This window comes from Prionailurus bengalensis, chromosome E1, assembly GCF_016509475.1.
Source record: "Prionailurus bengalensis isolate Pbe53 chromosome E1, Fcat_Pben_1.1_paternal_pri, whole genome shotgun sequence".
NCBI lineage: Eukaryota > Metazoa > Chordata > Mammalia > Carnivora > Felidae > Prionailurus > Prionailurus bengalensis.
In genome coordinates this window covers 3490219-3503988 of record NC_057347.1, presented here as the reverse complement: position 1 = coordinate 3503988, position 13770 = coordinate 3490219, and the positions used below count along the sequence as shown (strand labels likewise).

Below are 13770 nucleotides of genomic sequence, written 5' to 3'. Positions count from 1 at the left end.
GCCGCACCTGCCTCCCGGGGGATCGCGGGCCCTCGGGGGTGCCCCTCCGGCCGTGGCCGCCCGCCCGCGGGGCCTGTCCCTTCCAGGGCAGACGCGCGCGTCGCTGGCACCGCGGCTCCTGCGCGCTGCGCGGCGTTCAGGAGGGGACTCAGGCTGCGGGGGCCCGCCGGCCCCTCGCCCGCCCGGCCGCCAGGGGGCGCTAGAGGCCGGCTGAGCGCCCCGCCCCGCCCCCCCCGGAGTGGCCCCGCCCCCGGCCCGCCCCGCCGTCGGAGCGCTGCTGGGGCCGATGCTGGGACTCGCCGCGCGGCTGCTGCCCGGCGCCGTGGTCCCGACAGCACGCGAGCCGCGGGGAGTCGCCGCTGGAGAGGGGCTCGGCGCCCGGCGGGGACTGCAGGTGCGTGGCCGGCCGGGCGGCGAGGGCGCGAGAGGGGGCGGCCCGCGCACCGTCGGGGAGCCGTGCGCTCGGGCCGCGGCGGCGGCGGCGGCGGGCGGGCTGGGCAGTCGGGGTGTCTCTCCGTGGGCACGGGGTCCGCGCACCTGCCGCCCCGGTAATCCCGGAGACAGAAGGGGCGTCCCGGGGTGGGGTGCGTCCGCCGGGTAGCCACTGCGGAAGGCCGGGGCGGCGCGTGTGGCCGCGGCCTCCTGCCTCCGTCGCGGGCCGGCGCGAGGAGGGGGTCGCGGAGCCCGCGCGCCTCTCCGCCTGGGGACTGTCGCGGTGAATGCGGGCACCGCCGTCAGGACCCGGGGGGTCGCGGAGGTGCCCGGGCGCCGGCCGCTCTCCTGGAGCACCGCCGGTCGGCGCGGTGGCTCGAGCCGTGTTTACACCCGGGTGTCCCTGCGTGGCTCCGCGGGTGCGTGCGTGCAGGTGTGTGTGCGCGTGCGCGCGCGCGCGCTGGCCCATCCCAGGGCTCCGGGTACATCGGCAAGAGGTTCGGGTCAGGAGGAGGAAGGAGATGGTTCGGAGGGAAGAAGGAAGGCGAGTTGAAAGCAGCAGGATGTGGTATGAAGAGTTTAACAAGCCTCTGCGCCGAGAGGAGGTTTGGCGAAATGAGGGCTAAAAGTAGGCCAGGTCGGCCGGGGCCCGGAAGGCCCCTTCTGGGCTGCCCTTCGCTTCCTCCCTCCGCTCGTCGCTGCAACTTCTGATCCGCCCCCTTGCTCCTGGCCTAGACCACCTGGTAAGGGCCCGGGTTCCCAGAACTTGTAAAAGCACACCTGCCCCAGGCCCCAGCCCCAGCTTTGGGGGGCGCGGGGGGGGGGTCCGCTGGGGGCAGGTCTGGAATCTGTCTTTTTCTAAAATTTGAGCCAGCTCCTTGAAGGATGCCGCTGGAGCCATTGCTTGAGAGCCCCGTGCGATGTGGAAGGGAGACCTGAGTTGCCGGCCAGGCCCTGCCGTGCGACCCGGAGTATCTTACCACCCCTCTCCCAGACTGGTTGTCCTGTCTCTAAAATGGGCTCTAATAGCGACCTCACGGGGCTGGGGGGAAATAGATGAGAAAAGCGTGAGGAGAGTAGCCGCGCACGGAAGCTGCTTCCTGGGTATTTATCTGTAGCAACGAGCGTGGGGATCAGAGGCTCCCCTCCTTCCCCAGCCTGCCCCGCCGCCGTGTGGGTCCAGGAAGACAAAAGAAGGTTTCAGATAGGCTCTCTCTTCCTGCTTCAGGATACCGTTCCTTGCTTTTTGGAGCATAAGCCGCCAGGACTGTGGGGTCTTAAGACACCCCCTCCCTCCTGACCTCCAGCTTAAGTGAGGCGTGGTCATGCTCTCTCCCCATCTCTGCCTCTCCTTCCTGCCTCCCGTGTAGCTCTGGTTGTCTCTTTCAAGAATAATCAGGGGAAGCTGAGTGGGGGGACTGCATGAAAAGCAGGTTTGGGGGTCCTGGAGGGGTAACGATGCTAAGACCACACGTGGATCGTGGGCCTCCTGGCCGAGGAGTGTCGGAGGAGGAGAGCCAGCGTGGCCCGGACAGCCTGGGGGCCCCAGCTTGGGTTCAGCTGAGTATTTGAGCCTTTCTGACTCTGCCCTCGTTCCAAGAGGCTCACCCCAGCGGGATCCCTGTGAACCAGAAGTCTTGTTTGGCTCAGCTGTGGGTGGACTGAAAGCCTCTGGATCAGCTCCTTAAGAGAGGAAGCTTCTGGAGGGGCAAGATGGTGATGAGCTGTCACTCGGGGTTGGGGGGGAGAGAGGTGGTCAGTTTGCTTTTTGGGCCTCTGGTATAGATGTGTGCAAGGGAACAAAGGAGAGGTTGCACTTGATTTCTGCAGATGAGACATCCCCACAGCAAACATATATGACCTATGAGGATATCCCATTAATTTGAAGGCGTAACTATATATGTTCACGTTTTAACAGCTTGGAAATCAACATCCGTCTTACCTTCTATGGCATCGTACCATCATAGCCGACAGCAATATTTCTTTCTTAGTGGCATGCAAAATAACAGCTCACCTTACGATTGAGGGCATCTTAGGGGCGCCTGGGTGGGTCGGTCGGTTGGGCGTCCAACTCTTGATTTCGGCTCAGGTCATGATCCCGGGGTGGTGGGATCGAGCCCCGTGTCGGGCTCTGCACTGAGTGTGGAGCCTGCTTGGGATTCTCTCTCTCTCCCTCTGCCCCTCTTTCCTGCTTGTGCTCTCTCTCTATTATTATTATTATTATTTAAAAAAACCGTTGAAGTCATCTTAGATCCTGTTAAATGCAATGTACGTTTTACAGATTTGGGTTGGGGGAATGCTGTAGAAATACCCAGGTATGCACAGAATTATGTCATTCCCCTGAGTGAATCTGCGTGGATTTTTCCAGTAGCTTGACCTCATGGACACCAAAACTTTTCACTGTACCCACCTGTAGAGGAAATCCTTGTCACTTGTGTGGCTCGCCCTCATACATATAGTAAGTACATCGAAGGCTACGTAATAACGTCTTAGGAATCATCAGCTCGTTCTGTCTCCCCTTTGTACCTTGGCTCCGCTCGGGACAGCGTGTCTGCCCCTTCTCGCTCATCTGGCTCTCGGCTCCTGTCTCCTCCCGCTGTACGTTCGCGGTGTTGGGCGCTGGACTGAGTATTTCACGTTCTTTGGTCCTTCACGGCCGCACTCCGAGGTAGCAAAAACTACGATCCGAACGTGACGGATGCGGACACGGAGGACCAAGGCCACGCTGCTAGAACGTGCCAGGGCTGGGCTGACTCTCTGAGATGACCAGGCCCCAGTGGCAGCCTGGATGTGCTTGCGGGTGTGAAGTTCGTGCCCTCCAGGGCGTGACTTTTGGGGCATGAACCGTGGCCAACCACAGGGCCTCCAGACCGGCGGTGGGGCTCTGGATGATGGGGCTTTTCAGTCCAGTGCCTTCTGGATAAGCGAGACACAGCTGTGACAAGTGCACCCAGGGAGGAGGGTGGGGGCTGAGGAATCGGAAGCAGGGGGTGACTGGTGGTGGCACCGAGCAGACGCTGGGCCCTTCTTAGGTCTGGTGGGTCTACCAGTTGGGGTTCTAGGCTTTGGGCTCTAGAGTCTGGCCTCAGTGGGAGACCCCAGCCTCCGGCCTTCCCCGGCTCCCGGCCCAGACTTTCTCCTGCGGCCATGGTCACTGCGAACCCTTCAGAGCGGCCGTTGCCCCCTCCCCCCCCCACCCCCCGGGGAAGGCTCATACCACTTGGCATGGTAGCCAGGCCTCCCACCAGCCAGCTCCGGCCCACCCTGCCGCTTTATGTCCTGAAGCTCAGGCAGGCCTCTGTACCTTTGCACGTGCTAGTCCCTCTCGCCACGTTTCCCTTCTTTGCTTCCTCTACTGCCCAGTGGACTATGACTCCTTCCCCTCCGCGTTCAGACCTCATCATCCTGGGAGCCTTTCCCAACCCCCGCCTCGCCCCGCGGCACCGGCCCCACCTCCAGCCCCCCCCTCCCGCACCTCGGGCGCCCTCCTGACGGAGCACTGACCACTCTGGCCCACGGGGTCTGACCAGTAGCTCATGGGCTGGCTCGCCTGAGCCCCTTGTGCTCGGCGTGGCTGTTCAGCTGTCACCGTGGAACTCACTCCCCGGGGTGTCACAGGCAAGAAATCCATGCACACCCGACAGTGGGAGTTGCCCGCCCGCCGGAGGGTGTAGGGGGGCAGGAGGGTGGGGTGTGCTTTTCATTTTCATGTCCTCCTGAGTCTCGTCAGCGCTGTTATTGACCTAGGCAAATGACTCTGTGTGGTTTCCTTGTTGGGGGCAGGGCTGGGGTGTGAGGGCCGAGGGTGGCTCCTGACCTGCCCCCCATGGAGTCGACTGGCCTTGTGTCTGCCCGCCTCCTCCTCCACTGCTAGGCACGTGACCTTGGGTCGGTCCGTGCGTGTCCTCCCAGTGTCAGATGGTTTCCTGGGACTCGTCAGCTGGTTCTACCTGCCACTCCCCTTTCGTACCTTGGCTCCGCTCGGGACAGCGTGTCTGCCCCTTCTCGCTCATCTGGCTCTCGGCTCCTGTCTCCTCCCGCTGTACGTTCGCGGTGTTGGGCGCTGGACTGAGTATTTCACGTTCTTTGGTCCTTCACGGCCGCACTCCGAGGTAGCAAAAACTACGATCCGAACGTGATGGATGCGGACACGGAGGACCAAGGCCACGCTGCTAGAACGTGCCAGGGCTGGGCTGACTCTCTGAGATGACCAGGCCCCAGTGGCAGCCTGGATGTGCTTGAGGGTGTGAAGTTCGTGCCCTCCAGGGCGTGACTTTTGGGGCATGAACCGTGGCCAACCACAGGGCCTCCAGACCGGCGGTGGGGCTCTGGATGATGGGGCTTTTCAGTCCAGTGCCTTCTGGATAAATGAGACACGGCTGTGGCAAAGCTCCGGGCTCTGGGGACCCCTGAACAACACAATGTTCTTGCGCTTGGGAAATTAGCCTGGCGGGCACGACACTAGACACACACATCGTGTAATCGCAATGGTGAGAATGGGGGCGGCGGGGGGGGGGGCTGTGAGATTACATAAAGGTTGATCCACACATTTGGGGGGTGAAGGCAAGGTTTCCCTAACGATGTCATTTTCAAGTTGACACTTGAGAGATACAAGATGGAAAGAGGGATGCTGAGAACAGTAGTACCTAATGTTAGCGGATGCATGCTAAGTGCTCCTGGGTGCATCCTCTTGGGTGTTCCTTTTTTTTCTTTTTTTTTTTTTTTACATTTTCTTTTTTTCTTTTTTATTTTTTTTCAACATTTATTTATTTTTGGGACAGAGAGAGACAGAGCATGAACGGGGGAGGGGCAGAGAGAGAGGGAGGCACAGAATCCGAAGCAGGCTCCAGGCTCCAAGACATCAGCACAGAGCCCGACGCGGGGCTCGAACTCACGGGCCGCGAGATCGTGACCTGGCTGAAGTCAGACGCTTAACCGACTGCGCCACCCAGGCGCCCCAGCATTTTATTTATTTTTGAGAGAGAGACAGAGCGCAAGTGGGGGAGAGGCAGAGAGAGAGGGAGGCACAGAATCCAAAGCAGGCTCCAGGCTCCGAGACATCAGCACAGAGCCCGACACGGGGCTCGAACTCACAGACCACGAGATCATGACCTGAGCCGAAGTTGGACGCTTAGCTTAACCGACTGAGCCCTGCAGGCGTTCCTTTTAACTGTCCCGAGGGCTGCGGGGGCTCCTCTCCTGGGGGCATCAGTGAGGCACCTGCTGTCAGGCACCCCACCCAAGGTCTGGCGTAGACCAGGGCCTCAAGCCCTCAGTCCTATCTCTTCCTCCCTTGCCCCCGCCCCAGACTCCGAGTCCGGCTCAAGGACGTGAAGGCCATCAGTTCTATTACTGGCGCTTCCCTTTTCCTTGGGCACCGGTCATCAGCGGGGAGCATGGTTTGCGGATGTCCCCGGGGGCTCCTGCAAGAGTCCTCTGCATCCGCGGCAGAGGAAGCCTCCACGCTTGGAAAACAAGCACGCTGTCCGCCGGGCCTCCACTCCGCCCCTCTCCAAACCTGCTCACTTACAGGGTTAGGAACCCCTGATTGTCTGCCGTCCGTTCACTCTCCGCACCCTTCGTCCCCATCCAAACTCGTCTTCCCGGAACCACGAAGCCTGCACAGGCGTTTGGGGTCTGGGCTTGGTCGTTTTGACCCTTGGCAGGAGAATTGTCACTCACACTCACACACACACACACACACACACACACACACACACGCACGGTCTCTCTCCCCCTCTCTTCCAGAGTTCTGCGTAAAAGGTCAGGGTGTTCTCAGAGCTCTGCAGTTCACCGGCAAAGCCAGGGTATTCACCCCTGTTCTCAAAAACAGGACTTTCTCTCCGCCGATTTCTTGGGGTAACCCCCCAGCATCGCTGCACACGGGGAGTCAGCCGTGGCTAGAGGCCAGCAGGGGGTGGTGACTGATGATTGAAACTTGCAAACTGCACGGGAGGTCACCGGTGACTCACTGGTGAGGTGTCAAGGTGGCCCGTGCAGGGTGGGGGGTGGGAGGGTGAGCTCCCTGACCGTTCACTGAGCCCCAGCCACGCTTATCACTTTCTGAATGTCTCATCAAGTCTTGCATTCAAGCCATCTTCGAGACGATGAAATTCAAGACCATCTGCGAGCAAAAGTATTACTTTTGCTCATGGTGTCCTTATAAGAAGCTCTGCTGTTCCCTCCACGGCTGTTTCGTTACCACAGATGCTCCCAGCGTCTCGAGCTTCCAAGGGCTGGAATGAGCCGGGGGCTTGGTCTCTGTGATACGTGGTCCCCATCAAGTGCCACGTGGGAAGGGGGTTTTCTCCGGTTCCTCATTTTGCTAAGGATTTTTTAAAGCATGAATGGAAGTTACGCCTGCCAAATACTTCTCTTTTTAAATTTTTTTTAAAGTTTATTCATTTTTGAGAGAGAGAGAGAGAGAGAGAGAGTCCAAGTGAGGGAGGGGCAGAGAGAGAGGGAGACACAGAATCGGAAACAGGCTCCAGGCTCTGAGCCATCAGCACAGAGCCCGACGCGGGGCTTGAACCCACGAACCGCGAGGTCATGACCTGAGCCGAAGTCGGATGCTTAATGACTGAGCCACCCACGCGCCCCTGCGAAATACTCCTTTAAGCCTCTACCAGGAGATCCTCGTGTCCTTTTGCCTGGCCTTAGATTTGCATGACGCCTCATATCCTTAACTTGAGCCCTCCCTGCACTTCTGGAATGAGCTCCAGTTGGCCAAGGTGGTTTTTTCTTTTAGTACAGTGCTAGGTCTGGCCTGCTGGGATTCTCTTTTGGATTTTTTGCAACCATACTCGCAAGTAAGGCTGGCCTGCACTTTCCTTTGCTGTCCTGCTGTTGTCGGGGTTTTAACGCGCTGGCGATACCCTGGAGGCGTTTCGTCTTCTCCTGCACCCTGGGACCCCCAGGGAGAGCGGCCGGAGCAAGGGAGTGATCTGCTCCCGGAAAGTCGGGAGAAAGGCTCTGGTTTTTAGTTCCTCTGCTGCTCATTCCTGGCTTCCCGGCCCCCAGGCCTTCCTCCCCTCTTGTTGTCCCTTCCCCGGCCTTCCAGGCATAGACCTGCTGCCTCAGTGTCCCCAGCTGGAGCCTGGGAGCCATCTTTGATTCTTGGCCTCCGCCAGGCCGCCACTAATTCCCATGAGTCCTTGCTTTCCGTGCCCTTTGGCTACGGGATGGCCTGTTTCCACACGGAGCTGCTCTGGTCCGGCGAGGATGCTGATATAACGAATTCACACACAGAGAAAGGTCACCAGAGGTGGTGATGACATAATACAAAATGAGAAAAGAAGCCTGGAGGTTTTCCTCCAAGAAGAAGACACAAGGGAGAAGTAATGTCTATCTTCAGATGTTTGGAGGGTGGTGTTTTTTGGAGAAGGTGGAGACTACCTGCTCGGGGCGGGGGGTGGGGGGGGTGTCATACTCCAGGAAGGAGAAAGAGGGACCTCAGGAGACCTCAGCCTGTGACAAGGAAGATCTTGGACAAATTCAGAACATATCAACCATGGAACAGGTGGTCTTGTGATAATGAGTTCCCCATCAGGGGAAGCATTCAAGGGAAATACATGTCATACGTAGACGCGATTGCCGTGAGAATGGAGACCGAGGATGCTCCGCTCCCAAGTCTCCAGTTCTCCAAATCACAGTGGCCGTGTCCGACGGGTTGTAGACAGATTGGTTGTTCTGAGAACATAATTTGAATTTAAGAAGTTCAGTGGCCTCGAGTAGACAAATCCCAAAGCTGGACAGTTCCTCCGCAAACCCCACAGCCCTGCCTCCCAGCTCTTCCCCCGGAGCAGGGGCGCTTCTGTGGTCAGGAGAGTGTAGCCTGCCACGGTAGGAGACCCCGGAGCCACCGCGGGAGCCCGGGATCCTCGGCCACATCCCGAGCTGGAGCCTGAGCTTTTGGTGGTATCTCGTGTTCTTGGACTTCTTCTGACACCCGGTGTCATACATACACCGGGTCCCACCGCGAGGATCACCTTCCTGCGCGGCTGACCCAGATCCGCTCTTGGGGCCAGCCCGCCCCGTCTCCGGGTTGGCCTGGGGAGTGATGGCCCCTTGTGTGGGGGGTTTTTCGGGGCCTGTGTTTCATAGGCCTGTGAGTTTTGCATTCACTTCTGTGCTGACATCTTGGGAGTTTCATTCTGAGAAAACGAAAAGTCAAGAGTTTTCCTTGGTCTGTGATTGTGCTTAGGAGAACACGGGGGGAGGGGGGGTGGGGGCGGGGGACTGTGGCGTGATGTTCATACCCCAGGGTGGGGGGAGGAGATGACCCCTCCCCGTTCTGGCCTCTGTCCACGGGTCTGACTGAGCCTGTTCCCTTCTGGATCAAACGGGCTGTGAGATTCCGACAGCCTGTGCGTTGTCCCCAGTCCGCCCTCCGACACGGGACTTGTGGGAGTTCTTCCTTCGTCACGGTGCCCATTTCACGGCAGGACTCCAAGCGGCTGCGAATCCTCTGGACTACAATGGCACTGTGTTGTCGCCCTCCACCCAGTCTCCTCCGTAGGCTGGCTTCCTCCAAGGCCGCTGGCGGCTTTGCAGCGATAAACCCAGTGTTCCTCTCCTACCCAACGTCTCTCTTTGGAGGCTCTGTAGCATGTGATGCAACAAAGCCAAATTCAGAACACATCAACCATGGAGCGGGTGACCTTGTGGTCATGAGTTCCCCGTCCAGGGAAGCATTCAAGAGAAGTACGTGTCATACGTAGACGCGACTGCCGTGAGAATGGAGACCGAGGATGCTCCGCTCCCAAGTCTGCAGTTCTCCAAATCACAGTGGCCGTGTCCGACGGGTTGTAGACAGATTGGTTGTTCTGAGAACATAATTTGAATTTAAGAAGTTCAGTGGCCTCAAGGAGACAAATCCCAAAGCTGGGCGGTCCCCCCCGCAAACCCCACAGAGGCTCACCTGGATCTCTTTCTCCGCCGCCTGCGCCTCCCCTTCTGGCCACCCCTCGGGTGCGTTCACCTCCCTTACCTTTGTGTCGAAGCCCACGCGGGCCGTTGGCTCTGTTCCCACCTCAGCCCCTGTTCAGAGCCCAGCGCCTCGCCCACAAAGCAGGCTTCCTCTACAGACTTCCCCATTCGTGGTTCTGGTGACAATACACTCCTAGACTTGAAACCTTGGAGTCACCACCCCCGGACCCCCCCTCCACCTTCCTGTTCTCCGCTCTCCAGCCAGTGCCATGGTGCTGCTGGCCCCTCTCACTTCCCCAGCGTTCTCTGTGCCAGGCCACTCAGCTGTCGTCACCTTTTACGCCCGCCCGTGGGCCTCCGGGCCACGGCCTGCCTTCTGCTCTTCCTCTCTCTCTGCCTCTCCCCCACTCATGCTCTCTCTCAGTCTTAAAAAAATAAATAAATAAATAAATAAATAACACATTAAAAAGGAAAAAAAAATCCCTGTGGCCTTGTCTTTGTTATGGGACAAGGCACGCGTCTCCCTTTGGGCCCTTCAGGCCCCAGGAGCCCCTGGCCAACTCCGCGTGCCCAGACCCCACCCCCTGGGAGCCCTCTGCTCACCCTCCAGGTCAGTCAGAAGTCTGACAGTGGGGAGGCCCTGGGGAGCCGCCGCCACCCCCACCCCCCAACAGGGGCCTGAGGAAGTAAGTGTGTGTTTGCAACATGATGTTTACACGTTTACTAGGCAGAGGGGATGCCTGTCCTGGCTGTCCGGCGGGCTGTGGGGCAATCCGGAGCCCTGCTTTCCCGGGGAGGGAGGCAGAGAGATGCCTGGAGTTTTTCTGGGGATTCTTTAAACATCCCCAAGGGTGCCTGGCCCTGCTGACCCTGGAGGAGGCCGAGGGAAGTGTAGAAGTCAAGTTTTGGGTTTTTTTTTTAATATTTTGGGGAGAGGGCAAACAGGGGAGGGGCACAGAGAGGGGGACAGTGGATCCGAAGCAGGCTCTGCCTTGACAGGCTGGCGGCAGGAAGCCCGACGCGGGGCTCGAACTCACGAACCGCAAGATCATGGCCTGAGCCGAAGTCGGACGCTCAGCCAACGGAGCCGCCCAGGCGCCCCGAGAAGTCAAGTTTTTAAACTGGGAGAAAGTAAAGTGTCACCAGTAAGCGTTATTAACTTGCATATTCACGAATGTGGCTCTGGTAGCCTAATGGGAACCTTCAGAGTGACGGGCGACTCCCTTCTGTCACTTGTTGTCACTCACAAGCAGGGTGACGGGTCAGGGTAAGCAAGGACGAGGGTCTTTTTTTCTTCCTTTTTCCTTTTTTCCCCTTCGGGAGTAATGCTTTGGAGAGGAAAGGGGACCTTCTGGGGGGAGGAGAGAGCAGTGGGGAAGACGCCCCAGGAGCCAGAACCCTCCTGTCCTGATTCATCCAAGGTGGAGCCCTCTCTGTGCCCACCTGAAAAATGGGTCAAGGAGGCTGACACTGGCCTCCCGCCTCCTCAGACAGTTGTGGCAGCCCTGGGGTCCCCCCCCCAACCCCCGCCAGCCTGGGGGGCCCCTTACTATCTCTGGGACCCAACACGACCGTCCGGACGGGTAAAGTGCCCCAGGCTCTGGTGGCCCCGGGGACAGGAATCCTGTAGCTCCCCCTCCGCAGCAAGCGGGTGACCCAGGCGTGGGGCTCACCGTCGCCACCTGACTTCTCTTGCCCCGAGGCTGTTTTCTGTGGTGAGCTGGCCCTCTGAAGCCATCAGAGAGAGGTCGCAAGATGCGAGCTGCCCAGCCACAGGGCACAGGTGCAGAGGACTGCCGTGGCATCCACGCACGAGCCCGCGGGTCAGAGTGCCCTCACGGCGGTTTGTCTGCATGTAAGGTGCCGTAAGATGTGAAGGGGGGGGGGAAATCTAGGCGCCTTTAAAGAAGTCGGTCATCAAACCTCCTAGTGTAGAGAGGCAGACGTGGGCTCGGGTGGGGACGGACTAGCCTTGGGTGGCATCTAGAATCTAGACACACATTTCTGAACTAGTGAGGCTAAGGCATGCGAGCCGTTTGGGCTTCTAGAAGGTACCCGAGTCAGGTGGAAAAACACGGCACCCGGGGGACCCGTGGGAAATGTCGGAAGCGAGCCCTCAAGGCCGCATGGCCGTGTACTGGAGGCCGTGGATGAAGAAGGAGGGGCAAACAGCGCCCCATTCCCCTGTCGTCCTGCCCCCTCCCGAGGCCGCGTGCTGTCACCATCCAGCCACTGTCCCGAGAGGCATGGAGAACGCCCTTCCTTGGGCCACGGCTCTGTGCTGCTGGGTCCCCATCAACGCTGCCGTATGGAGGGTGTGGAAGGGATGGGGTGGGGGCCGCGGTTCAGTCCGCCTCGGGTGTTGCCCCTCCCCCTCCCCATTCGGTGAGTTTGAAGATAAGGGATTCCTTCCCACTGTCACTCCTGTGACCCGCTCAGTGGACGGAGATGGCAACACGATTATTATTATTTTTAGTAAAGACTTCATGGGGCGCCTGGGCGGCTCAGGCGGTTGAGCGTCCGGCTCTTGGTTTCGGCTTAGAGCATGATCCCGGGGTCACGGGATCGGGCCCCGGGTCCGGCTCCACATTGAGTGTGGAGCCTGCTTGGGATTCTCTCTCTTGCTCTCGCCCCTCTTCCCTGCTCTCTCTCTCTCTCTCTCTCTTAAAATAGACTTAATTCCTTTAAAGCAATTTTAAGGTTGCAACAAAATTGGGAGGAAGGTACAGAGTTTTCCCATATACCCCCGACCCCATGCATAGCCTCCCCCGTTCTGAACACCACCTGCCAGAATGGAACATGTCTAACCAAGGATGAACCTGTATTGACATATCGTCACCGCCCCGGATGCATAGTTTACCTTAGGGTTCGCTGTTGGCGTGGCACATTCTGTGAGTTTTCGGCAAATGTGTGATGACCTGCGTCCATCATTATAATATTACGCGGAGCATTTTGAACGCTCTAGAATTCCTCTGTGCTCTTGTTTATCTCTCCCTTTCCCCTGCCCCCCACCCCTGGCGGTCACCGATCATTTTGCTGTCTTCATAGCTTTGCCTTGGAGACATCGCTGTTCACGAAACGGTTTGGGAGGGACGGTTTTGTAATGCCCGTACTGCATTTGCACTCTGCTGTCTGCGCAACCAGCGAGAGATTATCTCTACTAACGTTCATCAAAACCGTGCCCACTCCACTTGAATTGCTTCCGTACTAGCTGGCCAACCCCGTTTGCTCCGAAGAATATCCGGATAACTAATTTAAAGAATTCAGCCCCTGCTGTCGCTCCCCCAAAGTGGGGTACCCAGAGGCGGGCACGCCATATAGACGATGTATACCTCTTCTCTGGGAGGATGACTTCAGCTTTTCTGATGTGTCTCCTTGTAAGGGAATTGGGAGGTATGCTTTGCGGCCTCCGTTCCGGGTCAGTTCATAAACCATGCTCCACAAATTGGGGGAAAATCCTACCAGCTGTATCTAAATGATGTAGTAACAGCCCTCCCCCCACTCCCAAAATCTAACGTTGCTTCTTCGGCAACTCCGTATTGATGGAAACAGTTAGTGTATTGGTTTGCCTGTTGTTGTATCAGAGAAGCACAACAGGGCGGTGGTGTAGATGAGAGGGGTTTAATTTCTCTCTCCACATGTGGCTCTCATCTCATGGTGCAAAATGGCTGCTCTAGCAATTGCCATCATATCTGCATTCCAGCTAGCAGGAGGAGGGAAGAGAAAGAAGGCATGCCTCGGAAATTGTACTCGTCAACATTTACTTCTATTCCACGGGCCAGAATGTAGCCGCATGGCCACGCTGGGCTAACAAGAGAATCCTGAGCAATGTAATCTGAAATTTCTGAACATCGTGTTATTATAGAAGAAAGGAGAATTGTGGGAGGACCATCAGGAGTCTCATCCGTGTTTGAACTCTATCGGTTCGAGATCTTTCTGAATCGACACTGTCCCATAAAGGTGCCTTATCCCTTCTGTCGTGCGGCTCACATGCCTTCTGAGCTCCGTTGGAAACCGTTCATAAAAAATGGCATTCTGTATCAAAAGATGGAATCAATAATGTCTACCTACAGATGAACGGGCAGACGAAATGCGGCATATGCATGCAGTGGAATATTATTTGACCCGAAAAAGGAGCAGAATTCTGACCTGTCACGACAGAATGAACCTTAAAAGACTTCATGTTAAGTGAAATGAGGCAGTCACAAGGGACACATCCAGTATGATCTCACGTATATGAGGTTCCTAGAGTCATCAGACTCAAAGAGACGGCAGGAAGGGTAGGGACTAGAGGGGCTGGGGAATAGGAAGAGGGAAATGAGGACTGAGCATTTGTTTCATGGGTATGGAGCTTCAGCTTGGGAGGATAAAGATCTGGAGACAGGAGGCGGTAGTGGCTATGGGACAACG

General features: G+C 57.8%; 1 protein-coding gene across 2 annotated transcripts in view; it reads left to right on the top strand.

Moving 5' to 3' along the window:
- Window positions 1-271: 271 nt before the first annotated feature.
- PIK3R5 (phosphoinositide-3-kinase regulatory subunit 5) overlaps window positions 272-13770 on the top strand; it is a 69672-nt gene continuing 56173 nt past the window's right edge. For both annotated transcript variants that reach the window (XM_043583103.1, XM_043583102.1), the window contains exon 1: window positions 272-394. The gene's annotated coding sequence lies outside the window, so the exon portion shown is untranslated. The remainder of the gene's footprint in view (window positions 395-13770) is intronic.